At 37.8% G+C, this 6,967-nt stretch overlaps 1 pseudogene; it reads right to left on the bottom strand.

Moving 5' to 3' along the window:
- Positions 1-2,321: 2,321 nt before the first annotated feature.
- On the bottom strand, positions 2,322-4,665 carry LOC141557362 (WW domain-binding protein 11 pseudogene; annotated as a pseudogene).
- Positions 4,666-6,967: the final 2,302 nt, after the last annotated feature.

Here is a 6,967-nt window from a genome sequence, read left to right as displayed (position 1 = left end):
TTCTAAAATTCTATTCACCTACTTAATGTCTTTCTTATTTATTTTGTGGTTAGATTTATCTATTTTTAAAGAGGGAAGTTGTTATGGGAGCAATCAGCTAGTGGCTGCTGGGGATCTGATTCTGACCAACAGAATAGATCCTTTCATGTAAGAATATGATAACAATACAAGGAGACTGAGAGGCAGTTGCATTCTCTGACCTCTCTCCTCTTCCTTCTTGCCTCTAATTTATTTTGTTCTCAATTCACAAGCAACATCTGCATCAGTAAAGGCTGATTTGCAATTCCTTCAAGTGTGTTATGATTCACAGTTGTGGCAGTCTTTCAGAACTGACCTACACTTTAATGCTATAGTCTCCTTTAATCCGTTACAAGCTTTCTGGGTTTCACACTTAGGTGTAGTTCTTAACAGGAGTTTGAGATCCTTCATGAGAATACTCTTGCTGTCTATTTCTTCTTGTAATTCATTTGCCTTCTCTAAGTCATTTTTGGATGGTATACCACTTGGTGCATATTTGTTTAATATTGATATTTCTTCATTATCTATGGTATCTTTTAGGAAAATGTAGTTTCCTTCCTTATCTATTTTATTTAGATCTATTTTTGCTTTTGCTTGATCTGACATTAGAATTGCTATCCCCATTTTTTTTTCCCTTGAGCTGAAGCATGATAGATTCTGCTCCACCATTTTACCTTTACTCTGTGTTTATCTCTCTGCTTCAAATGTGGTTTTTATAAACAACATATTACAGATTCTGGCTTTTAATCCAGTCTGCTATCTGCTTTCATATGATGGGAGAGTTCATCCCATTCACACTCACAGTTAAAATTTCCACTTCTGTATTTCTTGCCATTCTATTTTTCCCAGGTTATACTTTTCACTCTCCTTTCACCCTTTCCCTCTTCACTAGTATATTACTTATGACCATCACCTTTCTCAATCTGTCCACCCTTTTTTCAGTCCCCATTTTTATCCCTTTCTCTTTTTAATTCTGTTCTTCCTTTTATTAGCTTCCCTTTCATTTCCCCTTTTCCCTCCTACTTACTATCTAATAGGATGAGACAAATTTCTATAACAAAATAAGTATGTATGCTATTCTATCTCTAAGTCAAATTTGATCAGATTAAGATTCAAACAATGTTCCTCTACCCTTGTTTCTCTTAACTATTATAGATTTTTTTTGCCTCTTTATATGGTAAAGTTTACCCCATTTTACTTTTACTTTTCTCTTCTCCAAATAAATTCCTTTTCTACCCCCAATTTCTTTTTTATATCATCACATTAAATTCAACTTATAACTACATTCTCTAAGAATACTTCTTTTAACTGCCCTGACAAAGATATAGTTCTCAAGAGTTACATGTATCTTCTTCTCATCTAGGTATATAAACATATTAACCTTTTAAAATATTTCTTACATTTTTATTTTTATGCATCATTGAGTCTTATATTTAAAAATCAAATTTTCTGCTCAGTTCTGATCTTTTCATCAGAAATTATTTAAAATCCCCCATTTCATTTAATGTAATTTCCCTGGAAAGATAATGAGAAGTTGCTGGGTAGTTGATTCTTGGATGCAATCCAAAGTCCTTTGCCCTCCAGAATATCATATTCCAGGCCATTTGCATTGTTTTCTCCTTGATCTGATAATTCTGGAACTTAGCTACAATATTCCTTGAAGTTTTAATTTTGGGGTCTTTTTCAGGAAGTGATTGGTTGATTCTTTCAATGCCAATTTTGCTCTCTAGTTCTAGAATATCAGAATGATTTCTTGAAATATATTGTCATTTTTTTTTAAGTTCATGGTTTTCAGGCAGTCCAATAATTCTTAGATTCTCTCTCCTGGATCTATTTCCTGGTTAATTATTTTTCCAATGAGGTAATTTGCATTTTCTTCCATTTTGTCATTTAAAAAAAGAAATTATCAACTGATTCTTGATTTTTAATTTAATCATTCACTTCCATTTTTCCAATTCTAATTTCTAGTGAATTATTTTCTTCAATTAACTTTTGTATTTCCTTTTTCATTTGGCCAATTGTACTTTTTTTTTTGTAGAACATTTATTTCTTTCATGAGAGACATTCAAAAAAAATTTTTTGTCACTGAGAAGTCATCTCAATTTATACACATGTATAGTTTCCTCCCCCAGGGCATCCTGCTTCATAGTAGCAAAATGAAATTGTGATCCATTTTACTACAAGTAAAATGTTACAAAATATTTACAAGGAAATTAAAAAGCAAAACAAAACAAAACAACCAAAACCAGAAGTAAAAACACAAAAAACACTGGATGAAATGCATTGGTTTCTGACAACTACTCCAGTGACTTACCTAACCCATTTAAGAAAAGGATTTCAAAAATAAAATTACAAACACTAAAACCCTATCTCATGCCTCCAAAGTAAAAAGGAAATGATGGTGGTGGATATAGTAAAGATGTGAAGGGACACTGCTATTGAAGTTTACCAATCTACTCTGAATAAAAAAATATTTTTCTTCTGTGCAGTGAATTCTGAACAAAGCTAAGTAACATTAAGACAATCTTTGCACTGAAGTTAGGAAATGCTCTGGCAGAGTAAAAGTTAACTTCTCTGCATTCAGGTCCAATGTATAAGCACTCTTTCCTTAATGAACCATGTTTTCTAATAGGAATTTATGGGATTAAAACTTCCCCTGGCATCATAGGCTGTCACAGTAGTCCCTCCATCTCTTTCATAAAAGCTTCGTATACATCATCCTTGGTTTGTACTGAAACAGGCGCAGAGGGGCCAGACTTAGGAACTGCTTTGGCAAGGGGCATAGTAGAATCCTCTTCTGATTTTCTTTGGGGAGCAGCAGTAGCTCCTTTGTTTTCTCATCAAATCCTCAGTGCAGTGGGCACAAATCTGGTAATTTCTGCCTTGGGATTGGTGATTTGTGGCTTGGCACTGATGGTTGCTGTGGCTTTCTTCTCAATAGTGGCTGCACTGGTATCGTCTACTTTGGGTCTCTGGATCAAATTAGGCAGGGCACTTAAAACCCCTGGATTCGGCAAGGGAGCTGGTGGGAAAAGCCAAGGTGGAGCAGGTCCAAGTGGAGGCACCAAAGGTGGGCGCATCATACCAGGATGAAGTGGAGGGATACCTGGAGGTGCTGGGGGAGATAGCCTCGGTAGTGGTCCTCATGGAGGAGGACCTGGAGGAAGACCAGGAAGTGGGCCTGGAGGTGGACCAGGAGGTCTGCCTGGTGGAGGACCAGGAGGTAAAAGTCGAGGTAAAGGCCCTCAAAGCCCTGGCATTCCATGTGGTCTTAAGAATGGAGGAGCTCCTGGAAGTGGACCAGGAGGAAGGCCAGTGGGTGGCCCAGGTGGTCGTAATGGTGGAGCAGGTGGTGGTCCAAGAGGAGGCGGTCTTGGCATGGGAGGTGCTTGTATTTGGGTAGGAGGAACAGATTGTGGAGGTGGTTGCTGTTGTTGGGAAGCAGGAGATGATGATGCCCCATCAGGAAGAGTGTCTTCTTTGTGCTGCTGCTGTGTAGTATCTCTTCTGACTCAGAGTTATCAGAATCTTCCTTATTATAATCCTCTGAAAATTCCTCAACTTCTTGCCCTTCTTCAGGAATTTCCTGACCTGCCATTCTAAGCATCATAGCTTGAAGAGGTGTCAATTCCTTCATGTTTTTCTTTTTCTTTCTTGATTTTCCAGGAACATCAGCAAATCGTACACTAAGACCTGACTTTTTGTCTTCATTGTTCTCTCTTTCTTCTTCATCATGGTGCATGAACTCCTCTCCTTCACTGTCAGCATCTGACCTGTCAGTTTCACTGTCATCACTGCTGTCATCATGCTTATCTTGATCCATGTCTTCAGGATGACCTTCATCTTCACTGGTGCTGGAACCATCATCATCATGACCACGATGAGCAAGTTCTGGACTATATAAAATATCCTCCTCTTGCCAACGAGAGACAAGCTCTAAGGCAAAGCCCACTTTAGGGCCATACATTTGCAGAACCTGGGGAGAAGGTGGCCCAGGGGGTGGGCCAGGAGGCTTTCTTCCAGGAGGCAAACGAGGAACACCATGTCCAAGAAGAAGTATAGAAATTGCCCTGGTGGGAGGTCCATAGGCAGAGGTTTATTTGAGAATTGAGGGTGGCTGTGCACCAGGCAATGGGATGTCTTGAATGAATATATTAGAAGGAGCATGAGGCATATCTGGCAATGGGATGCTTTCCACTTCAACATGCTGAGCATTCTTTACTGCATCAAAGTATTGGCTAAGCTGGGCCCTCTTCTGCTCATATTCCACCTCTAATTTTCGAAGCTCTTTGTAGATATCTGGGTTTTCTTTTTCATAGAGTCTGAGAATGCATTCAAAAGTTTCACGAAAGCTTTTTTCATTTATCTTTTAGCACCTTTTCATTTAGCTGTGGCTGCTGTACTGGGTTGAACTCCATCTCATCTAATTTCTCCATATCCCGGATAATCTGTTTGGGATCCTTCATCTTTAATACTGCTGCCCGTATCATCATTCGTTGCTTCTTATTCTTTTTTAATTCCCTTTTCCGGGTTTCTTTTTGAGTTTGGTCAGTAGGATTCATGAACTTCCCACTCTTGGTGGATGATGTAGATCTCCGCCCCATTTTCAAAGGTTATAAGGTTTTGTCAGTTAAGAAGGGGAAAAAAAAATCTCTGTCCCACGGCGAGGCTGGGATAAGCCAGACTCCACCGCCTCCTGAGGACAGCGGGTGGATCTCACCCCTAGATGCTTCAAAAGGACCTCACAAACATCTGGAAGTAGGGTACAGGGATAAGGAAGCAGGAAATTAGAGACTTGAGATATCCTTGAATTCACCTTTCGGCTGCTTGCTAGAGGCAGCGAGGGTCACAGGATCTCACGTGGTGCCAACTTGATTGGCCTCCTCTCTCTCTTTGGGCCAGGAGGGGGAGGCTTTTATCTTCACCTCTCTCTCTGAGGCCTAACCCACCCCAATTGTACTTTTAAAAGAGTTATTTTGTTTAGTGGATTTTTTTTCCCATTTCACAAATTCTCTTTTTTAAGGAATTGCTTTCTTCAATATTTTTCCCCTCCCCCCCCATTTCACCAAATTTATTTGAAGGAAGTTGATTTCTTCAATTTCTGTGTTTCCTTTTCTAAGGTGTGGGCTTTTTCTTCCAAACTTTCATGACTCTCCTAAAATACTCTTATTTCTTTACCCCATTTTTCTTCTGTCTTTCTTTTAAGCTCCTTTTTGAACTCTTCCAAGAGAGCCTTTTGAACTGGAAACCAGTTTATATTACCTTTTGAGGTGTCATCTGCAGGCAGTATGCTTTTGCTGTCTTCTTCTGCGCTTCTGTTCTGGTCTTCCCTGTCTCCATAATAGTTCTCTATGGTTAGAGGTCTTTTTGCTTTTTTGCTCATTTTTGAAGTTTAAAGTTTACTTTTAGGAAAGATGGGGAGATTGTACCAAGCTTCCTCTGCAGGGAGAAACACTTTTTACTGACTGTCCTTGGGCCAGTTTTACAGGCTTCCTCACTATGTTGAGTGGCCTGGCCAAGACCTATCTCTCATGCTTGAGTTTAGGGACTCACAATTTGCCTTCTGTAGTTGCATTGGAGGTCTCACTGCTGACCTGGCCTTTTGAATCAAGACAAAGTAACCAATGCTGCTGCATTTTGGCTGAGAGCCTCCTGTTAGATTTCCCAGACCTTACCTTCACGGGATCTCCCCACACCATGGTGCTCTGGTCCTTGTTTCCCCCTGACCAATTGAAACAGGCTTTTCCTAAACTACTTCAACAATATCTTAAGTTTGAAAATTATTACACTCTGAATGTTTGTGAATTCTGTCACTCCAAAATCAGATCAAAGACTTCTTTATATCTGTGCTAATTTGACAATCATAGTACCTAGAAATGAACTTAACTGGTCAAAGTTAAGGACAGTGGGTTTATCACTACTCTTTATCTGAAAACTTTATTCTATAAATATAGCCTAAATCATAGTGTTTTTTTTTCTCATTTGAGAGAAATTAATTGAGTATTAGCTCTAAACTGAATCTATTTGTCTTGTGTAGATACATTTTCTGTGCAAAAGCTGGTTTATAAAGCATTTCAAAGCATGCTGGGGCTATTTCTGAATTCAGAACATGTACCAGTCTTATGATGGATAATCTTTTTTTTTTCTCTGCATTGAAGAGAAAACATATGTGTGGTTTGAATTTATGCATACCTTGACAATTACTCACTAAAAGATCTTTAGTTAAAACAATATAGAAATTGTCTTCAGTTTCAGAAATGGGATTGTTTATTGAGAATCTAATCAGAGACTCTAATATTTAGTTCTATTGTGCATCATATTAGCTACTTATGTCAGAATGCCCTTACCCAAAAAGCAAGAGAAAAGTATAATATGGCTTCAGGAAAAAAAAATTAGAAAAGGAGTTTTGAATGCATATATATGCTTATGCATGAATGTCTTTTTTCTTCTGTTGAATTTCTATTCATTGTATAAAACCAAATTAGAATTTCCTTTGTGCTATGGAACTGTCTCTGATTTCTTCAGTAAATGGGTGACAAATTCTAACCTCGGACCTCATATCATACTTTTTATGACTCTATGATCCATATATCATTAAGGCTACATGATATTACTGATTATATTGTTATTATACCTCTTCAAAAATAGAAGATAGAAGCATATAGGTGGTACAGTAGATAAAGTATTAGGACTAATGTCATGATAAATCTGAATTCATATTTGACTTGGACACACATTTGTTGTGTGACTTCTGAGAAAATAATTTAATCTCTGTCTCACTATCATTGTTGTAAAATGGGGATAATAAAAATAACTCATACCACAGAATTGTTGTATGGGTAAAATGAGACTGATATAAATGCTAGGGATTATTATTATTAATCATAATTTCTAAGTTCCAGGAAGAGAAAATATCTTTTTATCTTCCTCATATCTAAAAACAATGTTC

This window comes from Sminthopsis crassicaudata, chromosome 2 (assembly GCF_048593235.1).
Source record: "Sminthopsis crassicaudata isolate SCR6 chromosome 2, ASM4859323v1, whole genome shotgun sequence".
NCBI lineage: Eukaryota > Metazoa > Chordata > Mammalia > Dasyuromorphia > Dasyuridae > Sminthopsis > Sminthopsis crassicaudata.
This window is presented reverse-complemented; position numbering and strand designations above follow the sequence as displayed.